Raw genomic sequence first — 10514 nt, 5'->3', positions numbered from 1 at the left:
TGCAAAAAGAAAGGGGTTCAGTAACCCTAACCAAGTAGATCAGGTAAGTCTTCGACCAGCTGTCACCCAGATATAACCCAGCTGTCATTTCACTGCGAGACGTTGCAGGACGGAGGTATAAAAATCGAGCATTGTAGAAGTTTACTGATGTTTACTGATAAAATAATTTCTTAAAATGTTATTACATCAAATAAAGTTTTGCTTAACTCAGGATTTGCATTGTGGATGGCTTGAAACACATACCAAATGTTGTTCTGAATTAGTTAAGCTAATTTGACCTGAATTTACATTCTTTAAGATGAACTTTGGCTATTTAACTCAGATCTGCAGTGAACCAGGATTCACTGAATAATTCTGATGATGCTGCTGCTGATGATCAACTACTTTATTTTGTCCTTTGTTTCTTTTGTGTGTAAATAGTTCCTTAACTTCTTTTTATCTTCATTTTGCTTAGTAGTTTTAGTCAAGTTTCACTAGCCTCGTAGAGAGGATTTGTTGATTGAAATACAGTGCTAATTCAGATAAACAGCATTCTATAGTGATGTTCTCTGGATTTTCATTTTATTTCTGTTAATAAATTCTTGAACCTGAAGAAAAGTTGTCACTCTTTTATTCTATATGAGTGCAGAGTTTGCTGTTAAAAGAACACCAGTGCTTGAATCATCCCTTTGAACTATGGTCCTGATATCAGCTCTTGGGCTGATATTCACCGGACAATCCTTTACGGACAGAGAGTTATTTATTAAACATTAAATAACTTTAAAACAGTGTGTAATTGCACAACAAAGGACAGAGTATTGACCTTTAGCGTCACCCCTGTCGTCTGTGTGGCGTATGCTGCATAAAGCTTGACTGACTCTGGTGTGATGTAAAACTTTTTTTTTTTTTTTTTTTTTTTTTTTTACAAAGGACGTTTTGTTTAAAAGACCTCACTCATCTCATACATTTTTGGAGGGATAATGATGGCTTTCATGGTGCTAATGCTGGAGCACAGAGGCTGCAGGCATAATGTTTCCTCTGCTTTCTTTCTCTCCTTGCTTTTGTTCAATTTGCTGCACACATCCACACTAAAAGCTACTTCACAGAAACATAACTGATTTCAGCTATTTATGTCTTTTGACTGTATACTTCGGAACCACGAGATGCTTTGTTGTTTGAGATGCTTAACCCTCGGGGGTCCTTTAATCTAGTGCTCCACCTTTGTCGTTTGGGGGCTTCAATGTGAATCAGTATCGACAGTAACATTAATTCTGATCAATGTTGTTAAAAGGCCATAACAACTGATTTTATTTTCATAATTTCTGTCCCATATATTCAAATTTGTAAATTTGCAGTGCATGGATTTTTTTTTATCATTAAAACATATAATTTAGGTGGGATGTCAACATTAAGACATGAAACCATCAAATTTCAACTATAGAATGTTAAAAAAAACAAAAATTAACAGGGAGGCACAAAAGACTCTCTACGGGACAAATATTGCTTTATTTAGTTTCAAAGGTTTTTAAAAAAAATTAGAAACTTACTGAAGATATGCAATTTGTTCTTCCATGCAGGGTTAGAGTTACTGAGAAACAGTAACAGATTATTTGTTAATCCCATGTCCTTGGTGTGATGTTGGCCTCTGGGTCGTTTTGCCCCTTTTCCATGAGTTTTGTAGTTTTAGGTGTTTCATATCCGAATTATACTAGATACTGTTTCTGTTAATTCATGAATCATTACTCAGTCTGCTCATTAGTTATTAATTTATTGAGTTTGGCATTTTACTCTTAGTTATTACTGTAGCATTTCAGTAGTATAGTTTTGGTGTAGGTGGAGAATGTATTGGCTCAACCATGTTACCTGTGAAGTGAACGGTTTTAGTTAATAAATACACACAGATATAAAGAATGGTGGTTTGTACTTATTTTGTGTGAAGCACTAGCTGTCTGAAGATCTCATGCTTGGATCACCCCTGTTGGTTAACTTTCTGAACACAGTTACAACTATGTGGGTTCTTGATATGGGTAGTAAGAAGACTTTAACTCACTAAGCCACTCACTGCCAATAGTTTTATCTGCATCCCATAATGTGATTCTTTTCTATGCAACCCCACAGTCAGAAGAAATTGTTATTCAACAACTTCTAGCTAAACATAAAAACTGTATTTCAGTCAATAATTTGTAAATCTATATTTCCAGATGCAGTAACCCTTCAGGATGTAGTCTGTTTCCTCAGCTGTGCAGACTTAGTCACCTTATCAGATCCATTTGCTTTTCAGATAAGCGGTTTATAAACTTGATCATCCTGTCGCCTGTAACTAAAGGTTCACTCATGTGCTCAAGTTACTGTCTGCAGTGTAGAACATGAGGAATGTGAACATGACATTTCCCCGAGGCCAATCTGTCCTCAACGACCACTGTTTCACTCCGGTCAGCAGATCAAGAGCTGATCACTTTACATAGGGCTGTGCTGTAATCTCTGTGACTTCACACACACTCACCTATAGCAGAGCTCAGGTCAAAAGCAGATATGCGGGAGTCTGCTGCCCATCATAGCTGCATTGATTTCCTTTCTCCTACATCAGCCCAGCTTGTCAACAGACTCCTGTAGATGAATTATTCACAGTTCAGCTCCACCGGGGTCTGTAAATAAATACTTAACTAACATTGGCACGTGCAGCCTTCTTTTTAGCTTTCAAAGAAGTGTGTATGGTGGATGTTTAAAAAAAAAAAAAAAGAAAGACCGCAAAACTAAAGCTGTTTTAAAGCTAGATTTTAACTATGTTTGAGTCTCTAACTGCAAAAAGGACCCCCCAACCAGCCTAACTTCCCTAACATAGAAACCGACGAATCACGATACAAAAGACATTCCCTCTCTACAGATCTGACACCTGAACCATTCTCAAACAAGACGGTAATGAACTTAAAGGGGCCTAGACACATACTATGACTTTACGAATTGCTATGCCAGTAGCTCACTATGGTTGTACACAAAGGCTTTCTAATGAAAATGTCATGTCCTGTTGGCTTATTATATTTTATTTTTGTGTTTTACACTTTGTTTCTGCTCAATGTGTTGTAAATGAAGTGCTTTTGTGTATACTTACCATGACAACATCATGTGATGTGGAGTATGATATTGCGCACGAGTGCAAAGAGCAAACAAGGAAAAGCAAGGATGCCCACAGACATACGACATTATGAAGTTATAATGGCTAAATACAATTACAAGTGCATGTTAATTCTTAATTGTGAAAGGTAATGACAGATCTGGTTTGTATTGTGTATCAGTTGGTAAAATTCTACGCAATGCAAGAACACAATTACCATAATGGCAGTGATGTCGACATGCTCTTCAATGCTTGATGAGGTGTCTACATATATAAGCCTGTGATGGAGTCAGTAAGGCCCAGTAGTGGTGCAAAATGAAAGGGGTTCAGTAACCCTAACCAAGTAGGTTAGTCTTCGACCACGCTGAGCTGTTACTTCGCTGCGAGACATTGCAGGATGGTCCACTGGCTCGTATAATAGCTGCATTAGTTGTCGCCATAGTGCTTGCTGATAGTCATGCGGTATTGCTGACAGAAAGCACAACAATGTCTGCTGATTGTGCCCGGTGCAGTTTTTTTTTTTCAGGCTCAAAAAGGACTATGAAAGCACTATCAGGACAAACTCTTGGTGTGTGTCATTTCATTTGAAGATGAATATGTGTGTTATTGTTTTTCATTTTATAGACAAAATACGTTACGTTACTAGGCCCCTTTAAGGATTTTAAAAATGCGGTCTCAACCTAATTACCTATAAGAAACCTTCATCACCAGCAGCCACCAACCATTGCTGTTGTGGAACCAATGACTTACTGGTAGGAGAGTCCAACTGAAAGGATATATTGACCAAGGAAAGGGAAGACTTGAGGTTCCAATGTCTCAAATATAGGACTAGTCTATTTCTGGCAAACTCAAATTTGAATATTTTTAGATAAAGTTGGACGTGGAAGTTGCAGCAAGGCAGAGCATGTAACCCATGTTTGGAGACCTCGGTCCTTGACACAGCTGACTCATATTCGAGTCACGGCCTGAGGAGTTTTGCTACATGCCAACTTTCTGTCAGCTGATTGTCAAAGGTCACTGGCACCAAAAAATTAGAAAAAAGACTTACTCTTCCTAAATTAAATGAACACAAAAGGGTTCTGGAGATTTGTCTGATAAATAATCTGTGAGATGTTGGCCTTCAGCTCTCAGCAGTAATGCCTCTGGGGTGCTTTATATATAAAATTGATTCTATTGAAAATAAAACCATTGGCATCTTCCCAAACATGATTCATGGTCAGTAAGTGAGGTAGCATTGGAGGTGACTGCAGAACCTAATCTATGCTTGGACTGTTTTGATCTGGCCTGCCCATGTGGTTAGCTGATGTGGGCGGGTTCAGAGCTGGGTCTCCGAGCAGCTTGGGGTCTGCTCTAGCTTCAGGTGACTTTGTTGCCTGTGCACTGGGTGGGGTTTCCTCCCCTGGTGTCACAGGCCCAGTGGGTGGGCAAGAGGCCATGGTGGCTGGAGCTTGGTGGACTTAAGGTGTGGGGGCATAGGTGGGAGAGAATAGGGTTTTGTGTTGGTTGGGATTTGGGTTATATCCGAGTGACAGTGGGGATTGTGAGGCTGGACACACCTGCTGAGTCCTGCATGGTGCCTCTAGTTCTGGGCTGCTGGCAATGGGCTCACTTTGCTTTACTAGCTGGGACTCTTTCAGATTGCTCCCACATGGGTGTGGCTGCTCTGTGACAGTTCTCTCCTGGTGTCTCTGTGGTTCTTTTGGGTGTCCATGGCCTTGGTTGGTGCTGCATTGCTCTGGGTGCAGAGAGGAAGAAGGAACCAGCTGAGGAACTAGCCCCCAGGGGGGATTCATGCTGGTGCCTTGGCACCCATCCCCTGTTTCCTAATCTAAGCAACACCACTCATCAGTAGGGTTTTTGATGTGTGGGACAACGGGTCTTTTGGGCAAGGGGGGAGCACTTTGCAGTGGTTGGCTCAGGGAGCTCAGCATATTCCTCCTGCTTTTGCCCGAGCACGTGTGCTGTTTTAGTGGTGACTGGAGGTGTGGGGATGGTCTGACATCATGATGGAGGTCCCAGCAGGGGATTACCTCCTTTAGTAATGTGCTGTTTGTGTGAGGGTATTTGGGCAATGTCCAAATACCCAAGAGTAGTAGGCTCTGGTGGCCTATGACTTCTGGGGATGTGTTTGGGCAGGCCATGGGGACTATTCTGGGCTCTGGTTGGCATCCCTCGTCCTTAACCTCTTAGGGCTAGCTCAGAAGTGGGGAACGTAATGTGCCCTCCCTATCTTGGTCCTTACAAGTTCTGTCTGGCATTTTGGGGGACTCTAGGGTGGGTCTCCTGCCTGGTGATTGGTGACTTTGCTCCCATAGGTTGGTGCGTGCCTTGGGATGCCGGGGCAGTGGTTCCCTGGCTTGGCCTGCCTGGCTGGGTACCTTGTACTTCTTTCTGCAAAGCAAATTGTGAATGATTTGAAGACCCCACGTCTTCATCTCAGCCAAACAGAGTCCAGGAGCATAGGTCATAAAGTGTGCAAAGTGTAAAAAAAAAAAGATTAACAGTGTTTGATAGCCAGCATGACCTGCACCAGTGAAGACAACCCACGCATCCAGTCGCCTGCTAAGGAACAAAGATCCTTCTAGTGTTTTAGTAATTGGAGAAAAACTAAAACATTTTAGAGTGGTGTGCACCCAAGCTTTTGAAATGCAAGACTCTTTGTCAATACATCTTAATGGCATCTTAATTGTGTTAATGTATTAACAGGCTATCCGTCATGTCTACATCACATGCTCATGCCATGAAGACACCAAATCGTTGTACAACTAGGCTGTTGTAGGGTTATGACCTCAGTAGGTGTAACAAAAGCCTATTAATTTTAATCCTCCTTGCCACCTTGGTCTTTTTGGACAAGACATAAAAAGGACCAGGGGGTGTGTAACTTCCGGACGTTTAAAGTATTAGGAGTGTTTAGTGAAAGACATCGCAATAATTATCTCACCCATATTTAATTATTATTTGTTGTGGGGTAAAATGCACTTAAATACGTGTGCACAAATTTTCTTTTCATGTTCTTGACGTGGAACCTGACATCAGTGAGCACATGGAGCAGCAAATATTAAAATAAACCAAACAAAGAACCACAGATGTCATTTTTCCAATGGTGAAAGGCTGACAAACCGTTAATTATCTCGTCTTCGGTGAAGGATTTCTTATCAATACTTAGCTAGAGGCATTTTTGCAGCTAAATCAGGAAATAACATACAGCAAGAAAATGTCATTTGTTTGGCTGGGGAGTAGCTCTAATTACACTAATGGATAGACTGAAATGTATAGCTCCCTATTTTTAGGTAGATGAACAATAAAAGCCTCTGTGGGGCTCAAAGCAGAAAAAAAAATCAGCTTCTAGGAGCTTCACTCTAAAACCTCTAGATTCCTAAATCAAATCTAAAATAAGATGCACTGAGATACCCAAATGGCATACTAATTTCAAGATAGCGCCTGACCTCTGCTTGCACAGATAACGCTGTCCTTCATGCACAGAGCTGTTGTTTAATGAAGCCTGTAGCTTGGCACACCAGAGCAAGCTGTGCTGCTGTTTCCACCAGTTGCTGTGTTACCAGTTCAGAGCCGCTACCTTTACAGGCAGCTTTTTGAAAAGGCCACCTGAGATGTCAACGCCCCATGATGTGTTTTTCATTCCCCCAGCTTATTCACTAGAAAACATTTCTTTTTACCAATCTTCATGTGAATATGTAGGTTTTCACTTTTTTAGAAGCCATTTAATGATTACTTATTTCCTAGTCTTATTTTTTGTAAATCTTTTGTTCGTCAATAATGATGTAGTCCCTTTGGAAACTAAGATTCGTCTATAGTCTGATGCACGCAACATCATTTGCTCAATTTTACTACAAATAAACCACCTATTTTCCTTTTTTAACTCAAGATAATCCTCAAACTTTTTCATAAAAGAGAATAAATACATTTTTTTACACTTTTTTTAAGAAGCACATAGTTTGCAACCTAAAGCCAAAGAAAATAACAGATATTCTTTACAATACTAGTGTGAAAAACTCCAACTAGCATTTATTATTTATCATGTCCAGTAAGCAGCACGTTTCAACTAGAATGAAGTCTTAAATGGCCATCCTTGCTCATCCTTATTTTAAATATGTCTAATAACTTGTACCATAAAGCATATAGTGAGATTCCAAAAAAGTTAAAAAAACAAAACAACTGGACTTTTTTTTCGAAGTTTGAAGACATTTTGCTTCCTATCCAAAAAAGTTTTCTCAATTCAAAATGTCTGGAGTCGTGTGGAATTGCAAGCTTTATAGCACTGCCCAGCAAAGGCCTTGTTATGGCTTAGATAACGTGCAAATTGAACATAACAGGTCCACCCCCTTAGTAATGGGGAGTCGTTAAGGTCATTGTTGGCCTCCAAATTAAACTGAAACTGGTCCACGCCTCTGCAGTGGGGAGTCGTTAGGGTCGTTATTGGCCTGGCTTAAAAACGTCTTCAAACTTTTAAAAAAAAAGTCCAGTTTTGTTTTTTAACTTTTTTGGAATGACCATGACCTGGATGATGAATCTTCACCAGCATGTAGTGAAATATAGAACACCAAAGGTAATTCATAGGTTAAGCTTCTGATTGACCAACTATCAAAAGAAAAAAAAAAAAAAAAAAGACACAGACGGTCTTCTAATGGAAGCACACAGGCAACAATACAGCAACATTAGACTACCAGGGAAAGCCTTTTCTGTAGACATGAACTGGGGTTTCCCCTCTTATCATCTATTTGTGTTTATGCTTTAAATGTTTTAAACTCTGAATCTTTGTCAGCTTTCTACTTCAAGTATTTTCTCTGTTTGGGGAGTCACAATGAGATAAATGCAAACCAAGAGAAGAACAAAGGCTGAAGGGAATACACACAGAGAAACACAAGAACAGACAACAATTGCTCTGGGGACTTGTATCCACATTCAACCACTGCTGGGGATATTGGTGACATCCACCTTATTGATCTATGCATTTAACACCTTCACACAGCCCTGCACACAAACACGTCCATGTCGGGATGGTACAATTTGATCTCTTAGGCACATACCCTGTTAAACGCTGTTTTGTATGCTTTCCCAGTTTTATATATGCTGTTGGATAAATTTGATGATGGTCCTATAAGAGGTCCTACTAGAATTGTTAAGAATCTGCATTTTGTTATATTCAGCACTTGAATTTTTTTAAACATGCTCATTTGCAGCAAATCCAACAAAGTAATTTCCATCTTTTCCTGGATGGCACACAGTAGAGCTACAAAAGCTCATCCCCTCTGTTATTCAAATTCAATTCAAAAATACTTTATTTATCCCAAAGGGAAATTATAGCAGCTTACCCGAAGAAACGTTCCCCTTTTTTTTTTCCCCTTTTATTTTTCGTGTCCTTTCTGACAGCCCAGCACTGAGAGTTGCTGTCTTAATGCCAAAGAAAGCCCAACAGATTTACTTTCACAAGTGGAGCATTTCGGCTTTCGCTACATTGCTCCACTTGATATGAATGCAAAAAAAGGAAAAAATGCTTTATTGGATATTATTTTGGGATTCTTTCAAATTCAATGGACACATTAACATAAAGGTAAAAGTGAAAGAAAAGCAGAGAAGAGAGGAAGGTGAGGCAAATGTTAAAGGAGAAGTCCGGTCAACAAGGAAAAATCAGGGGATCATTAGCTATACCTAAAACTAATACGTTTGTGGTTATTTTGAGAAAAGGTGACAAAAGTAGGGCAGAGGAAAAACAGAGATAACATCCTTGGAGTCTGCTTCTACACTTGCAGATATATATAAAAAAACAGCAAAAAACAGAGAAAATATATCAGGTACAAACAACCAACACTTTGATACCATCACTGAAGAATATACAGTGTTGTTTAATATAATATATTTTGTGCCTGTTAACTCAGGTACTTTGTGCTTACTTTTGTTTCATGACTTTTGTTTTTTTTTACATTTTTGTTAAACATTGATATAAAACAACTATCATGAGTTACATATCTGTAAGGATTTGGATGGGAAACTTGGCCCTTATATATGGTCCTGTGTATTCGCACAGGACCATATATAAGGGCCAACTTATATACAAGTTTCTTTTTCTTTCTTGTACTGCTGTATTTTTAGCCATAAAACAGTATGTTATCCATTCAATTACTTTCTTTTTTTAATTTTAAAGACTTTTTTTTATTGCTTTGGTTCTAACTTTTTATGTACACTTTGGCTTATTACTCTGTGAAGCAATAATGTTTTTATCTGTGAAAATGTTTTTAAAAATTTACTTATTGACTCAAACTGATTATATATGTCCTTTTAAAGCCAGAAGTTGTTTTAAGCGCTTTGCGTTTCTCTTTCTGAAGGGCTAAAAAAAAAAAAATAGATTGAGAAGCAGCAAAATTGCCCCTCTGTCTGTGGAGTAGAGTGTGGATATGATTATTACACCTGATCCTAAACCATTTGGTCAGCTGTAAATTAATGGTGTGAGTCTGTAACGTGAGTAAGTTCGGGCTCGTTCACACGACTCTCTGCTGCAGCTGGATTCATATCGATCAAGCTGTCATTGAGACGTACAGACCTCTCATGCATTAGACATGCAGATGTCAGGGTCCACACAGACTGCCTCTTTCCCCTCTGCCTCCCTGGTTTGTTGAACCCTCCTTATGTATTAATGGCACATTGATAGAGAGCTCTCCCATTACACCCACACCCATCTTTAACCTTGATGCTGAGCGGTGTTTGTGTGTCTGCCCTCGGTCATAGCTCTTCTATTATTTACCACTCGTGTCTGTCTGGGAAGGGCTTGTGTGAGGCCAGCAATCGCCTCTAGGTAAACAACCACTGCCAATGACACAGCTGACCCTCATACCTCCTCTGACCACATCTCATTTCCGATCGATATGTTTTAAGCAAAGCCGCATCTGCTCATAGCAAACTCTGCTTTGCTCGGCCGGCGTGTGTTTGTTTAATTTTACGGGGAGGTTGGAGGTGTCATTTTCAGGGTTAGTCCTTGCGCCCTAAAGCTTGTCTTGAAGTGAAAGGAAGAGACTTTTTATGAACCTATCTCAGGCCACCTCTCCCTCGCTGGAGTCGAAGGTTGGCATCTTCTATATGATGAAATTCATTTAAAACCCAAATTAACAGATCAATATGATGCGTTGCATCTTTGCCTTGTCAATAACAGTCGATATTTTTCTTCCTGTAGTTGCCTCTGATCTACAAGGAAATGTTTCAGTTTTAAATAATTATATTTATTTGTCATTCCTATGAATTTGTGAGATTTGGACCCAGAACCGGGAGTGCCCAGCTTTCCAACCACTAGGCCACCACTTCCCTGAAAAGAATCTGGAAGCTGCTTACCTCAAAAAAGCCATTCCTTTAGCCCAGGGGTGGCCAACTCCGGTCCTCGAGGGCCGGAGTCTTGAAACTTTTAGAGGTTTCC

At 39.8% G+C, this 10514-nt stretch overlaps 1 long non-coding RNA gene across 1 annotated transcript; it reads right to left on the bottom strand.

The window, feature by feature from the left end:
- Positions 1-1778: 1778 nt before the first annotated feature.
- LOC110366484 lies at positions 1779-10514 on the bottom strand. Its single transcript, XR_002426720.2, has 3 exons — positions 10433-10514; positions 2483-2586; positions 1779-1842 (listed from the first exon to the last, which is right to left on the bottom strand). It is a non-coding gene; the product is annotated as an uncharacterized LOC110366484 (long non-coding RNA).

This window comes from Fundulus heteroclitus, chromosome 15 (assembly GCF_011125445.2).
Source record: "Fundulus heteroclitus isolate FHET01 chromosome 15, MU-UCD_Fhet_4.1, whole genome shotgun sequence".
NCBI lineage: Eukaryota > Metazoa > Chordata > Actinopteri > Cyprinodontiformes > Fundulidae > Fundulus > Fundulus heteroclitus.
The sequence above is the reverse complement of the archived record's forward strand: the minus strand, read 5'-3'. Positions and strand labels throughout refer to the sequence as shown.